This window comes from Brachyhypopomus gauderio, unplaced genomic scaffold (assembly GCF_052324685.1).
Source record: "Brachyhypopomus gauderio isolate BG-103 unplaced genomic scaffold, BGAUD_0.2 sc47, whole genome shotgun sequence".
Taxonomy (NCBI): domain Eukaryota; kingdom Metazoa; phylum Chordata; class Actinopteri; order Gymnotiformes; family Hypopomidae; genus Brachyhypopomus; species Brachyhypopomus gauderio.
Window position 1 is genome coordinate 2357596 of NW_027506873.1, and position 11184 is coordinate 2368779.

The 11184-nt window shown below is 44.3% G+C and overlaps 1 long non-coding RNA gene across 1 annotated transcript; it reads right to left on the minus strand.

Moving 5' to 3' along the window:
* Window positions 1–7924: 7924 nt before the first annotated feature.
* On the minus strand, window positions 7925–11050 carry LOC143487595 (uncharacterized). The gene is made up of 3 exons (XR_013124302.1): window positions 10022–11050; window positions 8777–8951; window positions 7925–8549 (listed from the first exon to the last, which is right to left on the minus strand). It is a non-coding gene; the product is annotated as an uncharacterized LOC143487595 (long non-coding RNA).
* Window positions 11051–11184: the final 134 nt, after the last annotated feature.

The following is an 11184-nucleotide window of genomic DNA, read 5'->3' on the forward strand; positions in this document are numbered from 1 at the left end:
ACCCCTCTTGTTCTACTCCCACCCCTCACCACACCCCTGTTATCCTCTCATGGTGCACACAGAGTAGGAGAGATGTGGACAGGCTGGCAGCATCGACTGGGTCCCTCCTCTGCTGCTGCGTGAGTGCCAGCAGCATTCAGCACTAATGGAGGACCTCAGACTCGCCCACACTCAGACTCGCCCACCACTCAGACTCGCCCACCACTCAGACTCGCCCACCACTCAGACTCGCCCACCACTCAGACTCTATCAGCGATTCAGACTCTTGTTCATGCATCTCCTGAGGATCTGCAACAGAGCAAAGGTAGAAATGCACTTAAATCATCCCATATTACAGAAAAAAATCACTTTACAACACCATCTGAATAAAATCATTCATAGGAAAAATGCAGATTTTTTTCATGTACACATAATCCCAGGTTTACACCGTCACTGCTCCCCTGACGACAAAATATTCAGGTTCTTCTCTTTCACACCGCAATAATGAAGCATTCAGTGAGCGGCTACTGGTAAAAAAAAAAGTCTCAGAGAACCAAAATTCACCTCTTGCTGTCAGCTAAGAGGATCACAGACAGGTATACATGACACACACACACACACACACACACACACACACACCAGACGCACACACTTGAAGGTGCCTGATCCAGCTGTCTGTTCAGATTACGTCTCCATGTTTCTTTATCCACTGGACACCCACGAGCCTACCACTTCGGGCATCCCCGTTCCCATGGCAATACAAGCATCCCTGATCACCAAGGTGATTCGGGCCAGTGCCAGAATGGACGCGAAGCTGTGGCGATGTGTCACATAGGATGTCCAAGTGCAGACCAGAGACAAGAGGATGTCCAAGTGGAGATCAGACTCAAGAGGATGTCCAAGTGGAGATCAGACTCAAGAGGATGTCCAAGTGGAGATCAGACTCAAGAGGATGTCCAAGTGGAGATCAGACTCAAGAGGATATCTGAGTGTGGGGGATGGGGGTGGGGGCACATTTTTTGCACATTGTGACATTTTCCATGGTCATAACTAAGGGTGGGCATAGATTAATTTTTTAAATCTAGATTAATCTCACTGAAATCTTGAAATTTATCTAGATTGCTACCCAAGTAATAACTAAAAGTCAGTTTTTGAGATAGGGTTTCTTAATACAGAGGGTGCATTAGACCAAGGGCTCATCTCCTGTTTCCAAAATGCATCAATGACTGTTTGAGGAAGCTGTTCTACTTTGATACTTGAAGAAATAAAACATGCTCAATAAAATGTAGGCTACTCGGTTTATTCAGTTAAACATGAATTTGTAAGCCTACATACTGTACATTAAAAGGGGTTGATAACATGTTTATTCAGCTAAACATGATATTTGAAATGTAAGCCAACATTTAGTACATTTAACCTCACGGACGTAATTTGGGGGGGGACTTTTTCAAAAGCCGGTTTTGGTCCTCTGCAGTTTTAATGGTTAAAAAGAAATATTTAAATAGCGACGAATCTAGCGCTAGGACCATGCAGAAAACGACCGCTCCGGGCTCCGCTCCGGTAACACTTTACGTTCCTAAAAATGAATTTTCCATGAAGCAAACCGGGCGACTTTGTGGCTGCATCCATGTAAACACACGTACGATTTGTAATTCACAGGTTTGAAAACTCGTTCTCGCCCCTACTGTGCAATTTGGTTAGGAATACAGCCGAGCTAAACTATCAAGTTGAAAGTCATCATAGTTTGCTTACCCATTTTGACCCAGTTCCCAACCCAACTTTAAGAATAGATTAACGGCGATAATTTTTATATCGCCCGATAAGCGTATCAAATTAACGAACGCCGTTAACGGCCCACCACTAGTCATAACACAAGTTGCGCCATAAACTACAGATGTCCATCTGCCCATACGTACCACACTCGAGAAAGGTCATTAGGGCCACACAGGACAAGTCAGCATATGTAGCACAAGACAGGTGAAATCACTGGAAAAATCTGGCAGAGTGCAACATCCAGACCCGAACTGTGGTCAGCTGGCTCGTGTCCAGGTCCAGGACGAGGTCGCTGAATCAAGTGCCCACTGTAGTCAGGGGAAGGCACAAGGCCCATTCCACAGGGTTTCCCCACATCAAATGTTTCAAAACACAGATAAAAAAGAACAATAGATTGTTGCTTTATAATTGATCAGAACATTTGCAGAAGCATATTAATAACCACAGAGAACATCCATCCATCCATTTTCATCCACTTCTCTGTGTCTGGGTCGTGGGGCAGTAGCCCGGGCCCAGGTTTTCCTCTCCCCAGGAACCTCTTCTAGCTCTTCTGGGGGGATACAGAGGCATTCCCAGGACAGCCGAGAGATACATTATATTGCCAAAAGTATTCGCTCACCCATCCAAATGATTGGAATCAGGTGTTCCAAGCAGTTCAATGGCCACAGGGGTATAAAACCTGGTGTATGGTGTAAGCCACGAAGTGGTAGGTCACATAATTGACGGAGTGGGGTCAGTGGATGCTGAAGTGCATAGTTTGAAGAGGTCGCCAACTTTCTGCAGAGTCAATCACTACAAACATCCAAACTTCATGTGGCCTTCAGATTAGCTCAAGAACCATGCGCAGAGAGTGTCATGGAATGGGTTTCCATGGTCGAGCAGCTGCATCCAAGCCCAACACCACCAAGTGCAATGCAAAGCGTTGGATGCAGTGGTGTAAAGCACGCCGCCACTGGACTCTAGAGCAGTGGAGGTGTGTTCTCTGGAGTGATGAATCACACTTCTCCATCTGGCAATCTGATGGATAAGTCTACATTTGGTGGTTGCCAGGAAAACAGCACTTGACTGACTGCATTGTGCCCAGTGTAAAGTTTGGTGTAGGGGGGATTATGGTGTGGGGTTGATTTTCAGGAGCTGGGCTTGGCCCCTTAGTTCCAGTGAAAGGAACCCTGAATGCTTCAGCATACCAAGACATTTTGGACAATTCCATGTTCCCAACTTGTGGGAACAGTTTGGAGCTGGTCCCTTCCTCTTCCAACATCACTGTGTACCAGTGCACAACGCAAGATTCATAAAGACATGGATGGCAAAGTCTGGTGTGGATGAACTTGACTGGCCTGCACAGAGTCCTGACCTCAACCAGATAGAACACCTTTGGGATGAATTAGAGCAGAGACAGAGCCAGGCCTTCTCGTCCAACATCAGTATGTGACCTCACAAATGGTTTCTGGAAGAATGGTCAGAAATCCCCAAAATCACACTCCTAAACCTTGTGGACAGCATTCCCAGAAGAGTTGAAGCTGTTCTATCTGCAAAGGGTGGACCAACGTCATATTGAACCCTATGGATTAGGAATGGTATGTTACTTAAGGTCATTTGTGAGTCAAGGAATGTGAGCACATACTTGTGGCAATATAGTGTATAATCTCTCCAGCAGGTCCTGGGTCTTCCCCAGGGTCCCCTCCTAGTTGAACATGCCCGGAGAGCCTCACCAGGGAGGTGCCCAGGTGGCATCAGGACCAGACGCCTACCAGATGGCTACTCTCTACATGGAGGAGCAGCGACTCTACTCCAAGCCTCTTTCGGATGACCGTGCTCTGTACCTTATCTCTAAGGCAGAGCCCGGACATGCGGAGTAAACTCATTGTGGTCACTTGTATTTGCGATCTCATTCTTTCGGTCACTACCCAGAGCTCGTGACCATAGGTAAGAGTTGGAATGTAGATTGACCAGTAAATCGAGAGCTTTGCCTTTTGGCTCAGCGTTCCTGTAGAGAACATATTGTTAATCATTTATATTTTAAATGCTTCAAAGGCTTCCAGTGATTAAATCTATCAAAGGTTAGACACAAGTTTGCAACAAGGTTTTATAATATAAAAACAGAAGAAGCTTTATAACACTTAACCAATAACACCAATGTAACAAGTCAATATTCTGAATACACAAACAGCTCAGGCCATCTTTAATAAAGTCAGGGAGCTGGACAGAGGATTAATTCTCTGTAAATCCATTAATGGACTCAGTTCTTGAGCTAATGCCCATCACTTTGACCGGAGTGTCTTGCTGAGTCCAGAGAAGATTTGGTCACTTGCCATCAGTAACTAAAAAAACAACCCCTGTTATTTTTGATCTTTTCTAAGACGCTGCTCTTTTGATCGACATGACGATATCTACAGTGAGAAAGGATTCTGGAAAACAAAATGGCTCCCCAACCAGACTCTCTTTCCTCAGGCATTCACCAAATGAGATGAGAAGTGACAAGCAAGAACTCTGCCAGAATGGTAAGTTTTAAAAACTGTCCTCCTCGGAGGACAGGCAGTAGTTTCACTGAATCAGTTCTGAAAGGACTAGACCCCAGACGAAAATGCAAATGATGTCTGACAACTGTCTCTGGGGCTACAAGCTGGGGAGGAACACCTGAGGTGATATTCTGTTCTAGTAACACACTCACAAACTTTCTCTCTACACATTACGTGCCATTTATACCAAATGCTCTACCCTAGGGACCACAAGAGAAAGTGTTTTTTTTTTTTTTACTGTATGTAGTTTGACACTCTGGAAACAATTGTAATTATCATTCCCTTAAGATTTACTGTAGAACAAACATTCTCAGTCCAGTCCTCAGGAATGTCAGCCAGACCAATGTTCCAGCTACTCACATGCCCAAACCCAACCAGCAATCTCTGAAGAGCTCATCGCTACCCTGGGTGTATCGGGAGATGGAACACAGTAAATATATGTGAACTGGCTGGCGGTCTCTAAGGATCAGATTTAGAACCGTAGAATGCTCTAATAATACTGAAAGATCGACATACCCGGGCTCTCAGAACGTTTCACTAAAAACGGATCAGGTGAACCACATTGCTGCATTCTGAATCAGAATCCTAACAGATTCCTTCCCCAACCAATCCCCATCCAAACATGGAGTGATGTGCATTAGTGACGGTGAGAGAGCTGGCACTTCATTTGGCTGGTGCACTGCACACAAACATTCTTCTTTGTGGTTCTGTGGTTTCTCTCCTCCTTCACACTGGGACCAAATGAAATCTATCTTAATCCCACATATTACAGCAGGAGAGCCCCCCTTTAGACGATCCAGCTGCAAAGGTTTATTTTACCTATTGAGTTGGTAATGGGTGTAAAAATCTGAGGTCAGTATTTGATATCCAATACTTGCTAAATACTTTTACGTACAAAAATGTATGACTTCAACAGAGCACGGATTATATATTGCATCAGGTCAAAAAAGACAGCAAAGTAGCACGAAGAAGTGACCTAATTAAACATTGCAGTTGAGTTATAAATAGTACAAAAACAGTTTTTTTATTTTGTGTTTTAGCCCAAGTTGATAATGCTGATGCAGAAGGCAGGGCTGCCGTTGTGGTCTAGCGTGAGGCCGCAGTCTAAGTCCTTTCCCCTCAGTGGCAGCAGACATTCCGGATTATTGCTCCACTCCGGCTAAAGGGAGTGATAATGCTGGAGTAATGGTACCACACAGCACACTGCTATCACAGCCAAACAAAAGGTGACTATATATTACCTGCTCTCCTGAGTCCCAAAGTTTACTGAAAGCAAACTTATGGTCGTTTTTGTTTGTGAGTCTGTGCTGCGCGTCGCTGTGCTGTGGCTAGCTGGGCAGAGGCTATCTGGGGACTAAGCCCAAATTATCTGACGTGAATAGCTTGCAGCAGAATTGACAGAGTAAAGTCAGCCACCCTGTGAACAAAAAACGTTCCACTATGCAGAACCTGAGGGAACACACAAGCTGCAGACCCAAAACGTTCATCCCTCCTTCTCCAAGCGCTTCAGTCGTGATAAGGTTGTTAGCAGGCGCCAGTGCTGCTTGCCTAGCGTGTTGTTTGCATCAGTTACGTCGCTTCCTATCTATGCACTCGGCTAGTAAGAGTTCGCTCAGCCCATGTCTCTGTGGCAAGCCCTGCCTGTCAGTCCAGATATGGTGTTGACTCTCAGACTAATTTAATCATTAAGGATTACGGGCTTTGAGGAAGCCCTCCGTTCAGGGATGCTACATAAAACCAAAGGATTTAGGACAAACTGATTTAAAATGTGAAGGGCTGTACTGTAGTATGCCTCCAAACCCAAGATAAGGTTATTTTGATTGATGCACAGCATTCAAACTAGCACTGCTGTTCGCTCTGAATCCAATTAAGAACCTAACCTAGTCTTCCCTAATCTTATAATACCACAGAACACTGATCCAGTCAGGGTGGCAGCGAAGTGATAAAACTGACAGGATGTTCAGATAATATAACATAAAATATATTACACAACCCTAAGCAGTGATCAGGAATTCAGCAATAAATGAAGGGTCCATATATGCCAAAAATGAATAAAATCAAGATCCCTGGAAGAAACAAGCAAACGTTTATCATGTTTCACCTGGCACAGGACGGAAGTGCCCGGCTGGCATGAAGAGAGGGTCAGGGATGCAATTAACACACAACCATAAACAAAAGACTTTTGGTCATCGTAAATGGGCCAGATCTGAAAGATGTGCCTGCCAAAATCGGCCATCTTTGAAACTGGCACCATGCTCTCACTTCAAAGCAGGGCCAAGGGAGGGCTGCAGTCCAGAGCAGCAGACTGTAGCGTCTGTCAGCCTGGGCTCCAGGTAAAGCACTACATGTCCTGACTGTGGCATAGCTGAAGGCCTTAGTCAGAGTAAAGTAATTGATTTTTGAAGATTACACCGTTTATCTGCTTACTTTCCCAAATTATATCATGATGGGAGCCAAAAAAGAGAGAATTAGATTCTGCCGTTTCCAAACAAGCAAACCATTTGGGGATTTTTAATGTTGTCTTTTTTTTTTTTTTGGTTTTTCTATTTTAAGCCATTCACTGTTGGTTTTAGCATGAGAGCTATCATCTGCATAGATAAAGAGTGCAGTCTACAAGTCTGAAGGAGAAAGCTTAGCTCTTAACACTCAACACTGTGAACATGCCGTCTGTAATTGAAAGATCAACAAGTTTCAACACTGCATCTTCAGCAGGGCGACTTTACAGAGCAACACCAGCTCCTGTTCCTCGGTACACCAGAATCAAAAGGGCTAGACCATCATCCTTTAAAAGAAAAATAAATCCCACCACTAACCCAGATGCCTACTTCCTTAAGGTCTGTAACCAAAGATGCTTATACTATATTAAAACGAAACCAGAAACAAGAGAGTTTTTCTATTGTCTGGTGTTGGGAAACTGAAAACAAAATTAAATTCTTTTGAAGTGATTATCTGCTTTACTGAAAGAGGTGAGTATCTGTTTTCAGTAGCAACAATGAGGTTTTTGTGAAAACAAAATTGGAACTGAGGAGAATACAGGAATGGCACTGAAGCAGGCGCTGTTACCACAGTGGTCCCAGATAGCACCCTTGTTTATGACCCGCTTTAGCTGAGAGAAACTAGAGGGAGAGAGAGAGAAAGAATGGAAAACAAAGAAAGAGGGAGATAAGCAGGAGTGATGCATTCTGAAACACTGAAGTTTTCTTTATATATTCCTGCCTTTCCAGAAGCCTCCTCTCTGTGTGCTAGCAGTGTGATTAAAGCTTGCATTAAAAGCTAATAAGGAGTACTTTGACACACAAAGCGGGCATATCTGGGTCACACAGCACAAGATTGCCTTTCACCACAGAGAGCAGGAGAACACACTCATGCATGGAAACACACATACAGACAGGACATATGCATCTTACATACCGAGACGCCAAAAACCCCTGTACTTGAACATAAAAAGTCCAAATGCCTTCTTCAGGCAATCTTGACTTATGCTCACAACTCAGTAGAATTCTAGGTGGTAAATTCCAGTTTGTCTGGCCTACGCTGGACAGCATCTTCTATAGACACAAGCAGTGAGGCTAATTATATACATTAATACAAAAAGTAAATTGCTTCATATATTATTACAGAGACTATTATATTATATTATATTTTGTCATCTATGGTCAAGTTTCCTGGACTAAATCTAAACCTAGACTAAAAGGAATTTTCAGTGGTAGTCCACCATTGACATTGCAAGACTAGGGCCGATTCATGTCCAGGAAACCAGCTCTATATATGTTTGAACCATTATATTTGAAAAGTAGAACACTGACCTAAATATTTATGCCTGTCCTTGGCTAATTTAGTTCTGAGCAGCCTTGTGAGCTGCTGGCACGCTCACAGACCTGGTCATGAAAATAACGATGGTGACTCCAACAACACCTAATAAAGCCAAGCAAAGGTAAAAAATTGAAACCATCGTGAATGCAGAGAGTCAGAAATGCTGCGTTATCCAAGTGACACCACGTCACAAGGACACAGTTGCTTGCTCTGCCATTGTCTGCCTGACTTCACGTGTCATGGAGGAAACACACGTTAACCCTCCATCTCCTGGACAAAGAAGTATTATGTGACATTAAAGAAGGTGTGAAGCAGAAAGCGGTGACTAAGAGTGGTAGGATGCTGGCGAAGGCTGAAACGAAGCGGTACCAAGAAGGGCTGCATCTGGAGCAGGAGCACGCGTGAGCCAGGAGGCACCCTGATTTCTTATGGTCCTGTGCAGCATACCAAGATTAAATCCAGAGGCTGTGTGGAGATTAGCAGGAAGTGTGTGAGGTTACTGATACGAGAGTAGATGCACGTTATGTAAATAGAGGATGGGAAACGGTATTACCCATTAAACATGACATCATTCTCAGAAAATGTTAAACACAGAATAGGAGTATTGATTGAAAACTGAAATCACCCCGTAATTTGGTTTTGCAACTATGATGGTATGTGCGATGTGTGTCACTGACTAGGTGTGTACTCACCTGGCTATCACTGTTTGACCAGATCGATAGGATGTAAGAGGAAAGCTCGCAGATGGCTGAGGATTGCAGCCAAGACCGATGGAGACCAGCTCTAGGAATCTTCCCAGAATCTTCCAGGACCACAAAGCGAATCAGGTCACGGTCATATCACACCTCCACAAGGGACGCATTGGTTCTAGAGGTTTTGCAGTAACATCAGCTTGGTATGTGCAATGTTCACTCTTATTTTTTAAAGGAACTCCTGCGTGGAAGTCCTTTGCTTGATAAGTAACAGCCTGGCACTGTTTCTGCCAGCACACCCCAGTCCAAGACCCTTGTGCCCTGGCCCAAGTGCCCTGCAGATGCCCTGCTGAACTTGATACATGCCAAAAAGGAGCTATAAATCACGTGGAACGGCCAGTAAAGTTATATATCAGGCTCCAGCAGAGCAGAGAAAGGGTATAACAGCTCACCTTCATGGAGAGGGGTGGGGGGGGGGGGGTGTTAAAATATTACTTTGGTGCAAAAAGATGCACATTATAAATAACAGCAATGATGTGTCAGAGTCGGTCACTAGCCATAAGAGGGTGGGGGAGGGTGTGTGTGTGTGCATGCGCTCCTGCGAGAGCAGTCACTTTTTTATAACACATCAAACGCTCTCTCTGCAGTGAGGGAGAGTAACATGGCTTAAACATACGGAGGAAGGAGAGAACGGACTAGTCTGCTAAACTGATGTCACACACGTTACACTTCATCATCAGTTAAACGTCACCTTGATCAGTAGCGTCATTAAAACAACAACAAATTATCTTTTTGCTTCCAATAAAGTACATTGTTGAGAAATGTGAACGCGTTTTTTTATTAGAGGGAAACAGTCACAATAAAGCAATATTTTGTGTCGAATTTAGCTGCGGACATGTAACCCCCTTCCGAAACCACGCAAATCACTGCCAGAGTTTCCGCTTTGCGTGATGCTATAATGAAACGTGAAGGCAAAATAATACGGATACACGGCACCACAATATTTGGTTAGGCAAATATTATTCTTCAGCGCGCGCGGCCTTATTACCCCCATTGAAATAGAGTCACCGATGATATTTTAACGTGCGCTCCATCGATTTTGTCCACCAGTAGCTTCCCAGAGCTTCTTAATTTTAATAAAACGAGGAGTCGTCCCTTTTCAAACTAAGCAAATCTGAATGCAAGTAGCCATGTAAACGATACCCTCCGGCACAGGCGATGAGCATACAGGAGTAAACCCCTTACCAGGTGAAGCGGGAGAGATTCCAATTCATCGGTGACACATTCCTTCGTATCTCAAAAAAACATCATCGTCGTCTGACAGTTGCGCACAGTAAAAAAAAGAAGCAAAGGTATTTGAAAAAAAACGGCGTCTTCCTGTTAAATCTCAAGTTTGGACGGGGCGCTTCTAAAGGAGGAGATGCAACACTTGCGCTATAGCCAGTTTTTGTATCCACAGCGTCGACAAGTGGAACGAACGCGGCCATGCGCACGTGAGTTGGGGAGCATCCTAGCGGATACATGTGAGCAGTACACCCAAGTTCCCAACGACATGTTTCAGAAAACACGTAAAAGTTCTTAACTATTTTTTTTCTTTGTGTTATGTCGATGTTCCAGTAAAATGTATTTAAATTAAACGACAAACAGCATTTGCAATCATAATGCAGTAGACCGTTACGTTTTATCATTATAGGCAGATGGTGAACAACAGTATTGTGCACTGAAATCACAGGCAATTATTCCTTTAGCGTGGCTCGCAGTCTTTATCCCCGAACTGAGCAAAAGGAATGAAACAAAAGACCTTGAACCAAACCACCTGCTCTGGACAAGAGATTACGCCTCCAACTCGCACAGCCAGAGATTATAGCGGCCTGATGGTATAGAGATCCGCAGGGTGCGTCACGCATGAGGGGGATCGGATGGGTTATAACGTTCCCTCTATAGACCCATGGAGATGAAGATTTGTTTCACTTGACAAAACTGATGTACTGAGAATTTCCATAGTACACGGCAAAGAGGCCATATCCAAAAGGCCTCAAGTGGGGGATGGAATGACAAACGGTACCAGATGGAGTCGGATTAATAAAAGATTAAAGAAGCCGGTTCATTTTCGTATTTTTCTGTTAGTGCGTTAAAGTTGTCCTATACGTCCAGCGGTCAGGAAAGGGAGTTATCGATTTTCTCCTGTTGCCAGTGACCTTTCAGGATGTGTGATTTCCCGCCGCTAGAGTACATTAATAGATCTACTACAATTCAGGTCAAACAGCCATTTTCTCAATCTCGAGACTTCAAGCGCCAAAACCAGTTCAAGGTCGCCCGCGCGCTCGAGTAGCGTCATGGCAACACGGCGCGTGCACGTTCACGCCGCGTCATTGGAGCCAAACACAGTAGATCGTTTAGCGCACGAG